Source organism: Tursiops truncatus, chromosome 2 (assembly GCF_011762595.2).
Source record: "Tursiops truncatus isolate mTurTru1 chromosome 2, mTurTru1.mat.Y, whole genome shotgun sequence".
Taxonomy (NCBI): domain Eukaryota; kingdom Metazoa; phylum Chordata; class Mammalia; order Artiodactyla; family Delphinidae; genus Tursiops; species Tursiops truncatus.
The window spans coordinates 143662656-143683988 of record NC_047035.1 but is presented as its reverse complement, the minus strand read 5'-3'; the positions used below and the strand labels follow the sequence as shown (position 1 = coordinate 143683988).

Here is a 21333-nt window from a genome sequence, read left to right as displayed (position 1 = left end):
GTATGAAATAAGAACTCGATTTCTAGCACAAAAAAGGGACAAGAGCTCAATTTTTAAATTATTGATTACATATTGAAATAATTCATTACTTTTAAAAATGCTTTTACATGTTTTACATTAAATAAAATATTACATTCAATTTAACTTTATTGAAATGTTTTAGCGTGGCCACTAGAAAATGGAAAATAGTATGTGGCTCGCATTGTTTTTTTGCTGGACAGCACTGGTCTAACTCTAGACTGTAAGTTTCTACAATGGAGAGACAGTTCACCATGGCATCCACAGCAGCTAGTGGTGCCCAGCATATAGTAGGTGTTCAAAAAGTTTGATGGATGAATAAACTTTTCAATAGGTAGAGAATGCTCCCTATTCAACTTGTGCTTTTTAAAATTTTTGGTTTTCTTCATGACTAAAATTAAATATGTTTTCCTGTGACTTGAGAAGAGAAGCTTTTCTTTTGATAGCTATATAAAAATTATCCTTATGAAATAATTGCTACGCATCATTCGTCTTTTGGGTTTTTTGGGTTTTTCTGGGTTTTTTTCCCTGGCCTAGGCTGCTAAAGAAAGGGGAATTTAAAGTCTGCCAATCTGTTTTCTTTCATTTTTCTATATCTATTGTGTGTTATTTGGCACATGAAAATTTATGACTATTAAATCTAAATAATTGAGGATTATGAATGCTTTTTCCTTTACTTATACTTCGGTCTCAATACTATGATCTCTGTTCCTTTTTAATTTACTTTATTGGTAACCTGTTTATTCCTTTAGATTTAAAGCAATTTACTGTCTTATAAAAGACATCAGCTTGGTTTATGCTTTCTAATCTGTTTATTTTCTTAATGTTTCCTTTGTGTTTAGTATTTTGCTGAATGGGCCATCACCACCCTCCCTCTCTCCCCGATTCTCACCTTGTATTCTTTTCCCTTAACGAGTTAGAAGGTAGTCATCAGGAGTTGCAAACTCAAATACATACCTCACTTCTGTAGACACCATGTATTTGTCAGGGAAATATTTCTTAATTTTTTTCTTCCTCCGTTAGTTGGTGTTTTTCAGACTTTACCCTTAGTGACCCTAGTCATGTTTTTGCTAATGTCAGGGTGGTCCTTTCACCTACTACTGCCTTAACTACCTGTATTTATATTTTATATTATATATAAAGTATATTTTATATTATACCTGTAATTATATTTATATAGCACCCAGGGATACTACTGCCAAGGATTAATTTCTGTTGTAGGAAGAATAGTTTGAGCTATTCTCAGTGCTTAAAAATTCTGTGGAAGTTTTCACCCTGCTCTGTTTGTACCAAAAGTTGTTCCTAATAGTCTAGGTATTGATTCTTTATATAGGGTCTTTTTAATCAAAAGTGAAATGAGACCAAGTTGTTCAGTGGCTTGTGCTCTTCTAAATTGTTTTCAGTTGATAGGTTTGGGAAAACCTCTGAACTCCCACAAAGAATATACAATACGTCCTTTGAATACTTGATGTTCAAAAAGTGATATTGTCACATGCAATCTGGGAGCCTTGAAGCTTTTGCAGCCTCCCTGTTCCTATGAAGCAATATTGTTTTCAAATAATCTCAGTTGTGGTAATGCTTTCTTTTCGTTTATTTTTGCTGTTGTTTTCTTCTACTATGGATTTAGGAGAGGAATAAAATACCCTTAATTTTAACCTGTAAGCCACCTAAAATGATATTTATCAACTTGAAGTTCTTTCAAGTAGGTCCTGGAGATCTTTGAACAATCTGGAATAGCTAAGTCTATATTTCTCTTTTCTGTTGGTTATAGATTGAGAGTGGTTTTGGTGTTAAATTAGTGTATGTTCTATGCGTTTGTTTTACACAGATAATTAACTTCAATGTGAAAATCTGGCGTTAGAACAAAGGTTCTTTTGGTTCCCATAACTGTCTACTAATTTTATGCTTGGCACATTTTAAGATTAAAATATTTGCCATCTTTTTTTCTATAACCCTGTAAAATTTTGGCCATCTAAAACTTGTTTTATGATTAACTCAAGTTCTATGCTGTAACTCAAATTATGTATTTTTTCTATTGTTTGTTCCTGTACCTCTTCTGCTTCCAGTGTCCTTTTGCAAGTGTTCACACAGTGGGAAGAAAACCTGAACTTGACTCGTGAAGTACTGGGCATTCACAGCCATGAATCCTTGCAAAGGATTTTGGGACTAGACCTCTGTGAATTGGCTCTTTCAATTTGTCCACTTAAAAGGCATAATAGATTATGCAGCTGTTTGGGCTTCTGCAGGGTATTACTCCATATTCATGTCTAGTTGCAATTATGTGAATTTTCAGTTTCTTACAAAGGCTTCTCTTTGTATTCAAAACAAGTTTGTTGGCTTTATGTTGTTCTAATATATGAATTTTCTTTGAGGAAAAATGCTTGAAAGGTTTTTAACTTAGAAAACTAAATTCAAATTTAAAATTATATAAACTTACTGAATATGTTTTAAGAAGGAGCTACGCTAATTTGCTTTAATTTTGAATGTGTTTTTATAAATCAGTCAATTTTTGGTAGAGCTTAATATTATTTAAATGTCATTCAGTCAGATAATGATTAATGTCAGAGTAGTAGTTAATGGGTCAAGCTCCTAAAAACACACAGTTCTAATTAAAATAAACATAATAAAATACAGCAAATTTAGTAATGTACAAAGTGACTGTAGGTCTTTTTTGTTGAAAAATCAGAATCTCTGTAGTAAAAATAACATTTAACATAACTTACTGTTTTAAGAGGTGTATGTATACCCTTCAGCTGTACCTTAGGGTTTCCATGCCACGTTAAAGTAATACTTAAGTAGGGTACAAAATAGTGTCCAACCATCTCTTAAAAAAATAATAATGATTTTTTAAAAAACCAGCTTAAACCATTCCAAACTTTATACCTGAACATGTTCATTAGAACAAGTTGCCTTCTCCTTTTATAGATATCCATTTGCAGTGGATAAGCATTATCCTTGCAAAAACGCGCAACGTCAGACCTGTAAATGTGGTAATATAGAAATAATGTTTCTGCCTCATTTTTCTTCAGTTTCAAATAGAATTATCAGTCTGATGTCACTGAAAATTTCATTCTATTCTTGTGATACTGAGAACAGAAGTATCAGTGAATTTGATAGCTTAGAAATGAAATTTTTGCATTCAGTGTTTTAGTGCTATGTATTTTCACTTAAGATGTGGTTTTATGTTTAAGTCTCAGAGAAAAGACTGTTTTGTTCTTATTAGCAAAATTTTGCAATGGATTTTCTGTTGCCGTTTTAAAATTTTCATACAAAATGTGAACTGTATTGAAAAAGGAGTCTTTATAAAGCATAACTTCACCTTCAGGCTCTGTAAAAAATATCAAATGATTTAGCTTAAAAGCATTGTATTTTAAACAGTTGGTTGCTGAACTGCAAATTAATGCTGCATCTGTGAGATTTTCATTTCTGTTACTTGGTTTATTTATTTTTTACCTAGACAAAAGAGTAAGCAAATAGTATGTGATGGGAAAACTGAAACATTACCTACTGTTCCTTTAAGAAACCAGCTTATCCAGGGGGTTTTAGAGTGTTTACCTAACCTGCTAGCAAGGAAAAGTTCTTTAAAATAATGGATATTAGCCGTATCCAATCACAATTATCAGTTTCACTAACAGGGAGGAGATTTTACTCTTCAGCCACTAAAATTGGAGAAGGTGGAGCTTGGTATTCAGGTTTGGTTGCTTTGGAGTACAGCTTCAAGTGAAGTTAATCTGAGGTGAAGCAAACAGAAAATTGTGGAGGTTTTGTTGGTAGGATTTTTGTTCTAATCTTTTAATGATCCTTTATTTTACACTTTTGCTCCTTTATGCTTCTGTGTATGTTAGGTTTTGTCATTGTTGCTATTTTCTGATGCAAACTGAACATTAAAATTAAGCAGGGAAGCAGAACAAAAGGGCTGTTTGGACAGGAAATAGGTGTTCAGAGAATCAAACTTGACTTTCTTTATCATTACTTTGAGTTCAGAATTTAAGTGTCATTAAAAAATACTTGAATAAAAATCATCTCCAGTAACAGGCTTTTCTCTTGGATTGGATGTTTGAGGAGTCATTTGTCAGTTTTTGTAAATGACATCTTGAGGAGGTCTATTTGATATGTCATTTTCCTTGAACTTAAAATGTTATTAAGTTGCTAAAAGATATATGTGGTAGGGTTAAGTTGGTCCTTTTTAAAGAATTGAAATGCCAGCTGTTTAATTTTTTTTTTATCCCCCAGCATACCTCCCCTTTTTAAAAACTTCAGTATACTTTAAATCTAGCAATATTGTTGGCATTTTTAATATGCTTATAATTTTAGTTTTGTTTTTTAAAAGATCATGGATTCATTTTATATAGAACAAGGTAAAAACTTTCTCCTTCCTTCAAACTTCATTTCTTTCAAAGGTGGACGTAAAGTAATTGACACCCTTTTGAAACAGGAAATGGATGGATTTCTATTTTTCAGAGGTATAGGTAGACTACCAAAACTTAAAAAAAAGTATCTATGAATCTAGTGACATTTCTTACTTATGAAATAATTGTAGTATGTTTCAGTACCAGAAGTTTCCTTTAGAGGCTCATGTCTTTATATTGTGCTCTTTGATCGCATAGAAATTAAGGTATAGAATAATTTGAATAATCAGTATACTTGTATTTGCTATGCTTCTTCTTCCAGATCATGTAAAAGTTTTTAAATTAATGCTTTTCTGCTCTATCTATTGCATAAGCAATACTATAGTAATAATAAAATCAAGAAAAGTCACCCAGATATCCACAAGATCATCATGAGGTGGTCTTATTTTTTTCCCCCTCTTCTATTCTGCACCTTACCATATTCTTTTATTTTCCCCCTCATTGTAAATAAAGGCAGTTTTATGTTTTTTCGTTAAACTATATCATGTATTGTTAAAATTGTTTTCATTTCATTTGCTATGTAATTCTCTTAGGTTAATGGGACCTTAATTTACCTAGTCTTTTACCTGTTTTACGTTTAGATTGTTCCTAATTTTTCACCATTTTAAACGGTATTGCGTTGAACAAACCTCTTTGTGTACATTTTAGAATACTTTCCTCTTTATTTCTTTTGGAAAAATCCCCTGGAGTGGGCTTACCTAGATCAAAGGATATAAACACTTCAGTAGCCAAATTGCCTTTCGAAAAGGTTATTCCAATTTATATTGCCACCAGAAGAATGTGCTTCAAAAATTTCTCTAATGGGTAGCCCCTGAAGTGTTCTCATTAAAGTGTGCCTCTGAAGCTCTCTGACTTGTTGATTAGTTTTTGCCTAAACTAATAGCCTATTTTAAATTCTATTTTCCAAGATGTAGATGGATCTAAATCCATTCTCTGGACATTAAGATCAGCTGAAGGAAATTGGGAGCATTTTTACCCACTTAAGTGAGTAATTATATCTTTGTTGGTTAATATTGTTATGTATTGCTTCATTTAAGTAGAGGGCTTAATGTTTTACATTGGCATTGTTGTTCCCGCCAGCTTTCCTCAGTACATGTTTCTTTGGTAAGCACATACCAGAAGAAGTATTTTCTTTTAAGAAAGTACATCAGAAACATTTTTTTGAGAGGGGGCGGTAGTATTTGACTTAACTCTGAACAGGTATGAATAGCACATTTCTGATTTTTTAAGTACAATATAGAAACAATTAGTGTGTATAGATCAAGGTTTTAAGATGATATATTACACCTTTCCAGTATTTCACAGGCTTTCAATTGAAGGTAAAATGACTACACACACGTAGTGTGTTACTAGTCCTATGTTGTTTCCGTTTGTCTGTAAGAGCATTCTCCATTTGACAATAACTTCTGCATTATGTATGTACTCTTGCCAGCTAGTCTGTTAAATAGAATAGGCTATAATTGTTTAGGATAGGAACTTGTTAACTAATGCACCAGAATAAACTTAAAAAGTTGTTTTAAAGCAAAATTCTGTAAGATGTTTAAAAATTCTAATTTTAATTTATAAATGGGAGCCAGTATTAAGTCATGAGTTAAGCTCTAACTCACTGATGGAACCAGTAGTTGAGCATGTATGTATAATCTTGAATTAAATAGTCTAGCTCATTTTGCAATTTAAGTAATTTATTTTCTGTAAATTTTTGCTGATAAATTTAGTATCTCTAATTTTCAGAGCTAACGTTGGTATGTTGGTCACTTTGTTTGTTACAGGGGGAAGTGTTGTTTGTTTGTTTGTTTTTCTTTTAATGCCTATTTTGTTTTTCATGGCTTAAGAGTTTGATTTTTCCATATACTTTGGTTTTCTTAACATTTGGAATGGAAGAGAAAAAACTTAAAACTCATCACTTTTAATTAATGAAATAATTGTTGCAAAATACATTTTCTCTGCATTTAAATTTGCTAGATGTGTCAGAATTTTATACAGATAATCTAAATACTGTATTCATGAGTAGAACAATTGTTTAAGTTTCACCTGAATATTTAAAATTTATGTTGGTGCTTGAATATTTATATCATATTTCTTTTGTTCTGAATTTGAGAAGATGCATTTAATTTTCTTCTTAAGAGATTCATCTTATTGCTGCCAGATAGAGATGAAGGTACTTGTAAATATAACAATTTTAGTGAAAGTCATTCAAATTTGGCTGTAGATTACATTTTGATGGGTACCCAACATAAAGGTTTACCTACTCCTCTAGTACTCTGGTAACATTAGAACCTTGGGAACAGATAATCTTTAATTGTTTCTCTACTGTACTGGTCTCTGGTTGCAGAACTAGGGAGTATCCTTTTTAGTACACTAGTTTCATTCGGAGTGTAGAAGCCAGTTCTCTAGAGGGAGAAGAATCTCTAAATGACCTAATATTGAGGCAAGATAACAATAGTGATAGCCCTATTTTATTCTTTTAGAATGGAGAAAAAAAGTGATCTAGAGGGGAGATATTAAATGCATTCAAAGTCTCTATTGTTCATCTCCATTCAAGGGGAATACAGTGATTTTTCATTTTCTTAATGACATAAGGAAAAAGGTTAAGGGGCAGCAAGTTGGTAAAACTTGAAAGAGCCTAGAAACCGTGGCTTAGTAATTACAAGGTCTCTTTGTTCTGTGTAATAGGGGGACTTTACAGTTTTGCAATGTTTTTCCTGTATGGCTTCTTTATAAAAGTAGGTAAATGTTTTAGGAGGGTTTTTTTGTTTTTGTTTTTAAATAACTTAGGAATGCTTATTTATTAACTGATGTGTATATTAACCTGTTTGGCTGAATCTGATTTTCTGCATTTGTATGTCATTAGGAAAAAAAAAGAACTCAAAACATTACTGTGGCTAGTAATGTTATGGTAGAAGGGAACAGATCCATCTATCTCTCTATACCTTTTTTTTCCCCTCCCCAAATAAGCATCTTGGGTACTTCCCCTACTCCCATGTTTTTTTGTTTGTTTGTTTGTTTTTTTGGTCAGTACTTGATTTCTTAGCAAAATTTAGCACTACTGACTACTCTTTATTTCTTGAAACTCCTCCCATAAGTTTAATGATATGCCTGGGCTTCCTTCTGTTTGTGATCTCTGTCCTTGCAAATGTTTCCTCTTTACAACCATTAAGTATTGGAATTTTGTAGGATTCTGACCTTAACACTTTTCTCTATATACTTTTTGGGTAATCTCCAGTCCCATATCTTCAGTTAACATCCTGTATATATTAACAATTCTGAGATTGGCATCATGAATAGTTTTTTTGTTTGCACTTGAGACCTCTGTTCACCCAGCTCATGAATATTTCTTCCATACCTGTGTTAAACTCAACAAAGCTAAACTTACCTGCTTATTTTGTCCTCCCCAGCAGCATCCCTCAAGCCCTTTTTTCCCTCCTCTCACAATAAGTGGGTATTACTATCCATGCCAGAACCCAGGTGTCATTCTGATTCTTCCTTTTCTTCATCCCCAGTTAGCCACAACTTCCTATTGATTTTAAACCCATAGTACCTCTAGGATCCATCCTTCTTTTTCTTCACCATCTTAGCACACGTCATGCTGTGGTTTCTCAGATTACTAAAACAGCATCCTGACTGATCTTCACTTCCAGTTTTGGCTCTCTATAATACATTCTTCACTATGCATTCACATATGTCTCTCTGCTTAAAATTCTTTAGTGATTTCTTATTGCCCTTTGAACTTTCTTAACTACCAGCTAATTCTGTGCTAAGTATTCTCTGAGGTTGTCACCAAACAATCTTAAGAGGGGAAGTATTGTTACCTTCATTTAACAAGTGAGATGATTTAATGAGAACCTACTGTCTAGCACAGGGAACTCAGTGCTCTGTGGTGACCTAAATGTGAAGGAACTCTAAAAAAGAAGGGGGTATATGTATACGTATAGCTGATTCACTTTGCTGTTATATAGAAACTAACACAACATTGTAAAGTAACTGTACTCCAATAAAAATTAATTAAAAACACAAGTGAGATGATTTAGAAATGCTTGCTGATTTGTCCAGGGTTGCCTTAGCTGGTGAGTGGCTAGCATACTTTGAACTGAAGTTTGCCACATCAGACTCCTTCCTCTTAACCACCCAGCCATGTGCCTTCCTAAGCTAAGCCTTACTTACTTCTCCATCTTTTTTCCCCACACCATTCCGAACTATTTGCAGTCCCTCCTTCTAAGACATACTCAAAACTTGTTGCCTGAGGGACTTCCCTGGCCATCCAGTGGTCAGGGCTCTGCGCTTCCACTGCAGGGGGATACAGGTTCGATCGCTGATCGGGAAACTACGATCCCACACGCTGCTCGGTGCGACCTAAAAAACAAAAACTTGTTGCCTGAGCCTAAAGTTGCTTTAAGGAAAACAAACATTTTCAAAGAAGAATTCCTGACAATTTTTTGGAACACTCCAAAAAGATATGACATTTTAGCATCCCTAGAATGTAAGAAGATAAAAGAATGAGACATAGGAAAAATAAAAGTAGTTTTCCATATGGGGTTAGTTTTGAATTTCAAAGCTGTTGAATTCCTCACATTTAATAAAAGCTTGAGACCTAGTTGTGTAAGAGGAAGATTAGGGAAAGTGTGAAAGCACTTTATCTGAGCTATTTGAAATGCTAATGACCTCCTTAAATAGCTGTTAGCCAGGACGTTGTGTTCATTTTTTCATCCAGGTGTATAAAGAATCTACCTGTGAACACAAGTCATATGAGGTACTGAGTAACTTATAGGTAGGGAAGTAGGCTCCATATATTTGTTTATATATCAAGTATATCATCAAAAAAGTTAAATATTGCAGTGAATCTTGCCTAGAAAGAAAATTGAGATAAACTGAGAAATAGTTGACTTGGAATCATTTTCATTTCAGTTATTTTATTTCTTTCCTCTCTCTCTCTCCACCGTCTCCCTCCAACATATTTTAAGGCAAAAGGACCTCCCCTGGACCAAAAAACCCCAAGAACCTTTTAAATCTATAGCTTTTAAAGAAACTTGGTGTTAAAAGAAAAAGAGCAAGTAGATAGAGGTTTTGTAAATATAGGTAAATAATAGTCTCTTTGAAGGGTTTGATTTCTTAACTATAGTTGGGAATTAATGTAATTATAAATTTTTAATAAAAATCCATGGTTGCCCATTATAAAAACAGAAGTTTTTGTTTACCATTGAAGTATTTTAGAAGTGGAAAATGCCATACTACTCTCAAGTTTTAATTTGGTATATTTTACTATCCAGAGTAATCTTTTGCTTTTTTTTAAATAATAAAATCAACTAACAGCTCATTTAATAGATGTTAAATGTTATAATACATTCGTATAATAATAATAAAACAGAAGAAATTTGAAAATAATGTATTACTTAGCTTTGATAAATAAGAATACACAGTTATTTCTCTTAAGTGTTTAGATAGTTACTTAAAATATATAATGTACTCCTTCTGAATGAGAACCAAATCTTGATAGCTATAGAACTTTATAAAATACATTCACTTTTAATAGGAAAAATAAGTCTTGGCAGATTAAAGTGGAAACCTACACTGAAAAGGTCTCTTAATTGCCTAAAATAATTGTTACAGTAAGCCAGTTCTTAGCTGTATGCATAGAGGCTAGTTGGTTGTCAAACCCAGTTGACTAGTCAGGTGAGTTTACAAAGTGCTAAAAGACTGGTCTTTCTCTGAAGGATTCCTATCTTATAAGTCAGTATTGTGTATTACTGAGTGCCAAATTGTGGTTTGTTAAAAATGATTACTGTAGGAGACAGAGTCAAGATGGCATACTAGGAGGATGCAGAATTTGTGTCTCCTCACAACTAGGACACCTACCAGGCACTGGTGGGGGACCATGGGCACCTAAGGGGACAGGAGGAACCCCCAGTGACTGGCTTGCAGGATCTTGGTTCCCAGGCCAGAGGTCGGGCCCGAGCTCCTGTGGTGGGAGCTCCAAGTCCAAACAGCTGGACTAACAGAGAACCTCAGACCCCAGGGAATATCAATCGGAGTGAGGCCTCCCAGAGGTCCTCATCTCAGCACCAAGACCCAGCTCTATCCAACTGTCTGCAAACTCCAGTGTTGGACATCTCAGGCCAAACAACCAGTGAGACAGGAATACAGCACCACCTATTTAAAACAAAAACAAAAGAAACAAAAAAAATTGTCACATACAGTGGAACAAGGTAGAAACCTACAAGACCAAATAAATGAATAAATAGGCAACCTACCTGAAAAAGAATTCAGAGTAATGATAGTAAAGATGATCCAAAATCTCAGAAACAGAATGGAGAAAATACAAGAAACATTTAACAAGGATCTAGGAGAACTAAAGAGCAAACAAACAGTGATGAACAACACAGTTACTGAAATTAAAAATATTCTAGGGCTTCCCTGGTGGCACAGTGGTTGAGAGTCCGCCTGCTGATGCAGGGGACACGGGTTCATGCCCTGGTTGGGGAAGATCCCATATGCCGCGGAGCGGCTAGGCCTGTGAGCCATGGCCGCTGAGCCTGCGCATTCCGGAGCCTGTGCTCTGCAATGAGAGAGGCCACAACAGTGACAGGCCGGTGTACCCCAAAAAAAAAAAAAAAAAAAAAAACCCAACTCTAGAAGGAATCAATAACAATAACTGAGGCAAAAGACCAGATAAGTGAGCTGGAAGATAAAATGATGGAAATAACTGCCAGGGAGCAGAGTAAAGAAAAATGAGTGAAAATAATTGAGGACAGTCTGAGAGACCCCTGGGACTACATTAAATGCACCAACATTCAAATTATAGGGGTCCCAGAAGAAGAAGAGAAAAAGAGAGGGTCTGAGACAATATTTGAAGAGATTATAGTCGAAAACTTCCCTAATATGGGAAAGGAAATAGTCAAGTCCAGGAAGCACAGAGAGTACCATACAAGATAAACCCAAAGAGAAACACGCTGAGACACATATTAAAGTATCAAAGATTAAATACAAAGAAAAAATGCTGAAAGCAGCAAGGGAAAAGGAACAAATAACATACAAGGGAATCCCCATAAGGTTAACAGCTGATTTTTCAGCAGAAAATCTGCAAGCCAGAAGGGAATGGCAGGACATATTTAAAGTGATGAAAGGGGAGAACCTACAACCAGGATTACTCTACCCAGCAAGGATCTCACTCCGATTTGACAGAGAAATCAAAGGCTTTACAGACAAGCAAAAGCTAAGAGAATTCAGCAACACCAAACCAGCTTTACAACAAATCCTAAAGGAACTTCTTTAAGTGGAAACACAAGAGAAGAAAAAGACCCACAAAAACAAACCCAAATCAGTTAACAAAATGGTAATAGGAGCATACGTATCAATAATCACCTTGAATGTAAATGTATTAAATGCTCCAACCAAAAGACACAGACTGGCTGAATGGATACAAAAACAAGACCCTTATATGCTGTCTACAAGAAACCCACTTCAGACCTAGGGACACATACAGACTGAAAGTGAGGGGATAGAAATTTCCATGCAAATGGAAATCACAAGAAAGCTGGAGTAGCAATACTCATATCACATGTAATAGACTTTAAAATAAAGACTATTAAAACATATAGGGTAGGACAGTACATAATGATTAAGGGATCAATCCAAGAAGAAAACATAACAATTATAAATATTTCTGCCCCCAACACAGGAGCACCTCAATACATAAGGCAAATGCTAACAGCCATAAAAGGAGAAATTGACAGTAACACAATAATAGTAGGGGATTTTAACACCCCACTTAAACCAATAAACAGATCATCCAGACAGAATATAAATAAGGAAACACAAGCTTTAAATGACACAATACACCAGATAGAGTTAATTGATGTTTTTAGGACATTCCACCCAAAAGCAGAAGAATACACTTTCTTCTCAAGTGTTCATGGAACATTGTCCAGGATAGAGACCCATATCTTGGGTCACAAATCAAGCCTTGGTAAATTTAAGAAAACTGAAATCGTATCAAGTATCTTTTCCGACCACAATGCTATGAGACTAGATAATCAGTTACAAGAAAAGAACTACAAAAAATACAGACACATGGAGGCCAAACAATATACTACTAAATAACCAAGAGCTCACTGAAGAAATCAAAGAGGAAATCAAAAAATACCTAGAAACAAATACAATGGAAACACGACGACCCAAAACCTATGGGATGCAGCAAAAGCAATTCTAAGAGGGACGTTCATAGCTATACAATTCTACCTCAAGAAACAAGAAACATCTCAAACAACCTAACTTTACACCTAAAGCAATTAGAGAAAGAAGAACAGAAAAATAACCCCAAACTTAGTGGAAGGAAAGAAATTATAAAGATCAGATCAGAAATGAATGAAAAAGAAATGACGGAAACAGTAGCAAAGAACGATAAAACTAAAAGCTGATTCTTTGAGAAGATAAACAAAATTGGTAAACCATTAGCCAGACTCATCAAGAAAAAAAGAAGACTCAAATCAACAGAATTAGAAATAAGAAAGAACTAACAACCGACACTGCAGAAATACAAAGGATCATGAGAGATTACTACCAGCAACTCTGTGCCAATAAAATGGACAACCTGGAAGAAATGGACAAATTCTTAGAAAAGCACAACCTTCTGAGATGGAACCAGGAAGAAATAGAAACTATAAACAGAGCAATAACAAGCACTGAAATTGAAACTGTGATTAAAAATCTTCCAACACACAAAAGCCCAGGACCAGACGGCTTCACAGGCGAATTCTATCAAACATTTAGAGAAGAGCTAACACCTATTCTTCTCAAACTCTTGCAAAATATAGCGGAGGGAGGAACACTCCCAAACTAATTCTACGAGGTCACCATCACCCTGATGCGAAAACCAGACAAAGATGTCACAAAACAAGAAAACTACAGGCCAGTATCTCTGATGAACATAGGTGAAAAAATCCTCAACAAAATACTAGCAAACAGAATCCAACAGCACATTAAAAGGATCACACACCATGATCAGGTGGGGTTTATCCCAGGAATGCAAGGATTCTTCAATATATGCAAATCAGTCAATGTGATAAAACAGATTAACAAATTGAAGGATAAAAACCATATAATAATCTCAATAGATGCAGAAAAAGCTTTTGACAAAATTCAACACCCATTTATGATAAAAATCTCCAGAAGTAGGCATACTGGGAACCTACCTGAACATAATAAAGCCCATATATGACAAGCCCACAGACAACATCATTCTCAGTGGTGAAAAACTGAAACCATTTCCTCTAAGATCAGGAACAAGACAAGGTTGCCCACTCTCACCACTGTTATTCAACATAGTTTTGGAAGTTTTAGCCACAGCAATCAGAGAAGAAAAAAATAAAAGGAATCCAAATTGGAAAAGAAGTAAAACTGTCACTGTTTGCAGATGACACAATACTATACATAGAGTATCCTAAAGATGCTACCAGAAAACTACTAGAGCTAATCAATGAATTTGGTAGAGTAGCAGGATACAAAATTAATGCACAGAAATTTCTTGCATTCCTATACACTAATGATGAAAAATCTGAAAGGGAAATTAAGGAAACACTCCCATTTACCATTGCAACAAAAAGAATAAAATACCTAGGAATAAACCTACCTAAGGAGAAAAAAGACTTGTATGCAGAAAAGTGTAAGACACTGATGAAAGAAATTAAAGATGATACAGACAGATGGAGAGAGATACTATGTTCTTGGATTGGAAGAATCAACATTGTGAAGATGACTATACTACCCAGATTCAATGCAATCCCTATCAAACTACCAATGGCATTTTTCACAGAACTAGAACAAAAAATTGCACAACTTGTATGGAAACACAAAAGACCCTGAATAGCCGACACAGTCTTGAGAAAGAAAAACTGAGTTGGAGGAATCAGGCTCCCGGACTTCAGACTATACTACAAAGCTACAGTAATTAAGACAGTATGGTATAGGCACAAAAGCAGAAATACAGATCAGTGGAACAGGATAGAAAGCTCAGAGATAAAGCCACACACAAATGGTCACCTTATCTTTGATAAAGGAGGCAAGAGTATACAATGGAGAAAAGATAGCCTCTTCAATAAGTGGTGCTGGGAAAATTGGACAGCTACATGTAAAAGAATGAAGCTAGAACACTTCCTAACACCATACATAAAAATAAACTTAAAATGGATTAAAGGCCTAAATGTAAGACCAGACACTATAAAATTCTTAGAGGAAAGCATAGGCAGAGCATGCTGACATAAATCACAGCAAGATCCTTTTTGACCCACCTCCTAGAGAAATGGAAATGAAAACAAAAATAAACAAATGAGGCCTAATGAAACTTAAAAGCTTTTGAACAGCCAAGGAAACCATAAAAAAGATGAAAAGACAACCTTCAGAATGGGAGATAATATTTGCATACAAAGCTACTGACAAAAGATTATCCAAAATATACAAGCAGCTCATGCAGCTCAATATCAAAAAGACAGACAGCTCATTCCAAAAATGGGCTGAAGACCTAAACAGATATTTCTCCAAAGAAGATATACAGATTGCCAACAAACACATGAAAGGATACTCAACATCACTAATCACTAGAGAAATGCAAATTAAAACTGCAATGAGGTATCACCTCACACCAGTCAGAATGCCCATCATCAGAAACTCTACAAACAATTAATGCTGGAGAGGGTGTGGAGAAAAGGGAACCCTCTTGCACTGTTGTAAAGTGGTACAGCCACTATGGAGAATAGTATGGAGGTTCCTTAGAAAACTAAAAATAGAACAACCATATGACCCAGCAATTCCGCTACTGGGCATATACCCTGAGAAAATCATAATTCAAAAAGAGTCATGTACCACAGTGTTCAGGCAACACTATTTACAATAGCCAGGACAAGGAAGCAACCTAAGTGTCCATCAACAGTTGAATGGATAAGGGAGATGTGGCACATATATACAATGGAATATTACTCAGCCACAAAAAGAAGTGAAATTGAGTTATTGTAGCGAGGTGGATGGACCTAGAGTCTGTCATACAGAATGAGGTAAGTCAGAAAGAGAAAAACGAATACCATATGCGAGCACAAATATGTGGAATATAAAAAAAGAAAAATGGCTTTGATGAACCTAGGGGCAGGACAGGAATAAAGACACAGACATAGAGAATGGACTTGAGGACACAGGGAGGGGGAAGGGTAAGCTGGGACAAAGTGAGAGAGTAGCACTGACCTGTATACACTACCAAATGTAAAATAGATACCTAGTGGGAAGCAGCTGCATGGCACAGGAAGATCAGCTCGGTGCTTTGCGACCACCTAGAGGGGTGGGATAGGGAGGGTGGGAGGGAGACGCAAGAGTGAGGGATATGGAGATATGCATATAGCTGATACACTTTGTTATACTGCAGAAACTAACAACACCGTAAAGCAATTATACTCCAATAAATATGTTTAAAAAAAATGATTGTTGAAGGTTGTATATGTTTGAGTCTGCCCAGGTGATGCAGTGCTGCTACCAACTTTTTAAAAATTTAATATAATTTTATTTTGGATATAGAGCAAAAGCTTTAATTCTGTTCACCTGGAAAGGGACCACCCCAAAATGGTAAAGCAGGAAGAGTAGTAGAGGGACATGCTCCCTTCCACATTTTCCTGGTTCAGCAGGTTCTATGTAATTTTCCACTTGCCCAGGAAGCTCCAACTTCATGGGATTCTTCAGGTGATGAAGAGGCATGGCAAATACACTCTGTATGTGAAAATGACGCGACTGTGAGCAGTGGTGAACTATCGAAAGCTTCTATGCAGAGAAGTGGTGACAACAATGTTAAAGAGGATTAATTTAATAATTACAACACATATACTGAACATTGTATCAGACAGTTTACCTTTTTTTTAGTTTTAATATTTAAGAGCAGTTTTAGGTTCACAGCAAAATTAAGAGGAAGGTACAGAGATTTCCTGTGTATCACCTGTGTCCCCACACATGCATAGCCTACCCCATTATCAACATTCCTCACTGGAATGGTACATTTGTTAAAAATGATGAACCTGCATTGACACATCATTATCACCCAAAGCTCATAGTTTACTTTAGAGTTCACTCGTTGTTATATATTCTGTAGATTTGGGCAAACATACAAGGAGATGTATGCATCATTATAGTATCATAAGAGTTTTTTCACTGCCCTAAAAATCCTTTATATTCCTCTTGTTTAACCCTTCCCTCTCCTCCTCTGCCCCTGACAACACTGATCTTTTTACTGTCTCCAAAGTTTTACCTTTTTCAGGATGTCATATAGTTGGAAGCACACCATATGTAGCATTTTCAGTTTGGCTTTTTCTCTTAGTAATACGCATTAAGCTTCCTTCATGTCTTTTCATGGCTTGCTATCTTATTTCTTTTTGGCACTGAATAATATTCCATTGTGTGGTTGTACCACAGTGTATTAATCCATTTCCCTACTGAAAGACATCTCAGTTGCTTCAGATACTTAACTCTTCACAGAATATTCCTTTGTCACCTGCCCTAACTGAAGCTTTCCCAAAGACCGCCACTTTCCTGTGGTCTTCTCAAGCGGTGGCTGTTGATTCTTGTTAAAAGGGGAGTGAGGTCTGTGTTTTCTAACTCCCTTTGTCAAACCATTGCTCTTCCAAGCAGAAATCCTGTGATCCTTCTAATATGACTGTTTCTCCTGTCCATTGTCTCATCTATATCATCTTCATGTTTATTGAGGATTTTGGCACCTGATTTAAGTTCTTTTTTCTCCTGTTTAGCCATCCAAGTGACTTTCCACTTCTATGAATTCAGGGATTTTGGTTTTTTTAATGTATTCTTTTTTTTTTAATGTATTCTTTTATCCTCAGTGCCTAGAACAGTGGTTGGCACATAAATGTGCTCACTTAATATTTATTGAATCAATAAACTTTTAATAAATTTTTATAAACTTCCTGACTTCTGTCTCCACAGAGCTTTAGCAATCTATTCCAAAGACCAAGCCTGAGACCTTATCGCTGCTTGAAACAATTCCATCCCAGAAATTTTTTTCTGAGTATAGAAGTATAATACATGATAATTACTAAAAATTCAGTAAATAGACAAAAAAAATCGTTCATAATCTAGCTATCTAGAGATGAAAATGGATATTTTGCCTATATCTTTTTTTCCTCTACACATATGTTTTAAAGTTTTTGGAATGAGGAGTCATAATGCAAATACTGTTGAAAACACCCAGATGTTTTATGTGTGTGTAATTTTAGGGTTTATTGTGAAATCTTACCATGTAATTATTCTTTATTCACTCAAAGCATATTAATGCCTGCTCTGTGCTAGGCAGTGTGCCAGTTGCTAAAGATACAACATTAAAGGAAACAGCCCCTGCACTAAAGATGCTTTACATAAATCTCTTAAGTGATGACATCATTGTCAATGGCTCCATAGTGTTCTGTTGTATGAAGTACCATAGTTTGTTTAACCAACCCGCTATCCTTTTTGCTTAGGGAGTAATTTTTTTTACTCTGAGAAACAGTGCTGCCATCAGTATGTCCTTAGGATAAATTCATAGAAGTGGAATCTTGGGTCAAAGTGTACATGCATTTTTAAGTTGTTCTGGGGAAAAGTTGTACTACTTTATATTCTCACCAAGAAAGTATGTATTGGGTTGGCCAAAGAGTGCTTTCGGTTTTTTAAGTAAAAATAAAAGACACATTTTTCATTTTCACCAAGAACCTCATTGAACAACGTATTTACCCTTTTGTTCCACTGCCTTCTGCCGTTTTTCAGGCAACTTCATAATTCCATCTTCCCAAAACTTTTTATCTTTTTGAGCAAACAACTGTTCCAGGTGCCCTTTACAGTATTCCAAGAAATCGAAATTTTTCCATTAAGAGAATTTTGTAAAGACCTAAATAAATGGAAATCTGAAGGTGCAATGTCTGGTGAATACGGCAGATGAATCAGAACTTACCAGCCAAGCTGTAACAGTTTTTGCCTGGTCATCAGAGAAACATGCAGTCTTGGGTTATCTTGATGGAAGATTATGCGTTTTTTGTTGACTAATTCTGGACACTTTTTGTCGAGTGCTGCTTTCAGTTGGTCTAATTGGGAGCAGTACTTGTTGGAATTAATCGTTTGGTTTTCCAGAAGGAGCTCATTATAGAGGACTCCTTTCCAATCCCACCGTATACACAACATCACCTTCTTTGGATGAAGACCAGCCTTTGGTGTGGTTGGTGGTGGTTCATTTCACTTGTCCCACGATCTCTTCCATTCCACCTTATTGTACAGTATCCACTTTTCTTCGCCTGTCACAATTTAAAAACAGAACTTTTTCATTACATTTAAGTAGAGAATTGCATGCAGAAATATGGTCAAGAAGGTTTTTTTTTGCTTAACTTATGTGGAACTCAAACATCAAAGCAATCAACATAACCAAGCTGGTGCAAATGATTTTCAACGCTTGATTTGGATATTTTGAGTATGTTGGCTATGGTCCTGCGTGGTATAACGTTTATTGTTCTCAATTATGTCTTGATTTGATCACTATCAACTTCAACTGGTCTCCCCGACCGTGGAGCATTGTCCAGCGAGAAGTCTCCAGCACAAAACTTCACAAACCACTTTTGACACATTAGATCAGTTAAAGCACCTTCTCCACACACTGCACAAATCTTTTTTGGCAATTCAGTTGCATTTTTACCTTTCTTGATATAATAAAGCATATGCCAAAAATGTTTACACAAAAATTCACCAATTTTGGTAAGTTTTTCTAATGCATGCTGATATGACAGCTGTCACATACAATCTAACAAAATTGTTTTGAATAAGTTAAAGGCAACTAAGTGCTACTAGAGCCATCTTACAGAAAACCCGAATGAACATTTTGGCCAACCCAATAAAAGCTAGTTTAACTGCATAATAAACCAGTAGGTATGTTCATTTTTGAGTGATTGCCAATTTGGTGAGTAAAATTTTTTTCTTTATTGAGGTGTAATTTCCATACCATAAAATTCACCCATTTAATAAGTGTTCAGTAATTTTTAATAAATTTACAGAGTTGTGTAATTACTACCACGCTGCAGTTTTAGAACATTTCCATCACTCCAGAAAGATCCCTTGAGTCTGTTTTTAAACAGGACTCATTTCCATCCCCAGTCCTGGGTATCCAACCAATAGTCTGCTTCTCTATCTCTGTAGATTTGCTCTTTCTCAGCATTTCATATAAATGGGAATCATAAAATACATGGTCTTTTGAGTTTGGCTTCTTTCACCTAGGATGTTTTTGAGGTATATCCGTCTATCATTAGCTTCATCCTTTTCTTTTTTTTTCCCTTCCATATCTATAATTAGCTTGGTCCATTTTTTTCTTTTCTTTTTTCTTCTTTTTTTCCCCCTTTTTTTCCTTTTTTCTTAAGTGGAATTAAACAGCATTTATCCTTTTGTGTCTGGCTCATTTCACTTAGCATGATGTCTTCAGGGTTCATTCATCTTGTAGCATATATGAGAATTTCACTCCTTTGCAAGGCTAAATAATATTCCATTGTATGTATATATGTCACATTTTGTTTATCCATTCATCCATCCATGGACATGGCGTTGTTTCTACCTTTTGGCTATTGTGAGTAATGGTGGTATAAACATTAGTATATAAATATCTGTTCTAGTTCTTGCTTTCAAATCTTTTGGGTATATGCCCAGAAGTGGAATTGCTGGATCATAGCAGTCCTATATTTAGCTTTTTGAGGAACTGCCAAGCTCTTTTCCATAGAGGCTGCACCATTTTACATTCCCACCACCAACGCACGAAGCTTCCAATTACTCCACATCCTTGCCAAAACGTACTGACTTTTTGAGAATAGCCATCTTAATGATATGAAGTGGTATCTCATTCTGGTTTTGATTTGCATTTCTTAATGATTAGTGATATTGAGCCTCTTTTCATGTGCTTATGGTCCATGCTTGGGTGTACCTTCTTCGGGGATATGTCTATTCAAGTCCTTTGCCCATTTTTGGATTAGGTTTGTTGAGTTGTAGGAGTTCTTTATATATTCTAGATATTAATTGCCTATCAGGTAAATCATTTGCAAATATTTTCTCCCATGCTGTGGGTTGTCTTTTTACTCTGTTGATAGTGCCCTTTGATGGACAAAATTTTACAGTTTTGATAATGTCCAAATTATGTTTTTCCTTTTTTTGCTTGTGCTTTCGGTATCATATCCAAGAAATCATTGCCAAATTCAGTGTTTATATCTTTTGCCATATGTTTTCTCCTAGGAGTTTTGTAGTTTTAGCTCTTATGTTTAGGTTTTTGATCCATTTTCAGTTAATTTTTGCATGTGGTATAAGGTAAAGGGTTCAGCTTCATTCTTTTGCGTGGATATCCTATTTTCCTGGCACTGTTTGTTGAAAAGGCTGTCCTTTCTCCATTGAATTGTCTTGGCTTAATCATTTTTTATTGCCAAATAGTATTCATTGTGTAGATATATACCATATTGTATTTATCCATTTACCAACTGATGGACATTTGGATTGTTTCCAGTTTTTGGCTAGTCTGAATAATGCTGCTATGAACATTTATGTGTAAGTTTTTGTGTGGCATACATTTTTGTTTCTCTTAGGTAGAAACCTAAAACTGGAATTAGTGGGTCATGTGATAACTGCATGTTTATAGGAAATGGCTAAACTGTTTTCTTAAGTTTCTGTGTCTTTCACATTCCTACCAAGTAATGCATGAGTGTTTCACTTTACCCTCACCAACATTTAGTATATATAGTAAGTCTTTTTGAATTTAACCATTCTAGTAGATGTGGAATGGCATCTCATTGTGGGGTTAATTTGCATTTCTTAAATGACGAATAACTAATGTTGAATGCTAATCTATTTTTCTGGCTGTAGCCTCCTGTCAATCCAATTCTCG

The 21333-nt window shown here is 35.2% G+C and overlaps 1 protein-coding gene across 4 annotated transcripts in view; it reads left to right on the top strand.

The window, feature by feature from the left end:
* The window catches only part of ZFAND6 (zinc finger AN1-type containing 6), a 74655-nt gene that overhangs the window by 6363 nt on the left and 46959 nt on the right, over positions 1-21333 (top strand). For 2 of the 4 annotated variants that reach the window (XM_033852243.2, XM_019945897.3), the window contains exon 2: positions 5336-5411. The exons of the other annotated variants lie outside the window; for them this stretch is intronic. The gene's annotated coding sequence lies outside the window, so the exon portion shown is untranslated. The remainder of the gene's footprint in view (positions 1-5335; positions 5412-21333) is intronic. 4 annotated transcript variants of the gene reach the window in all.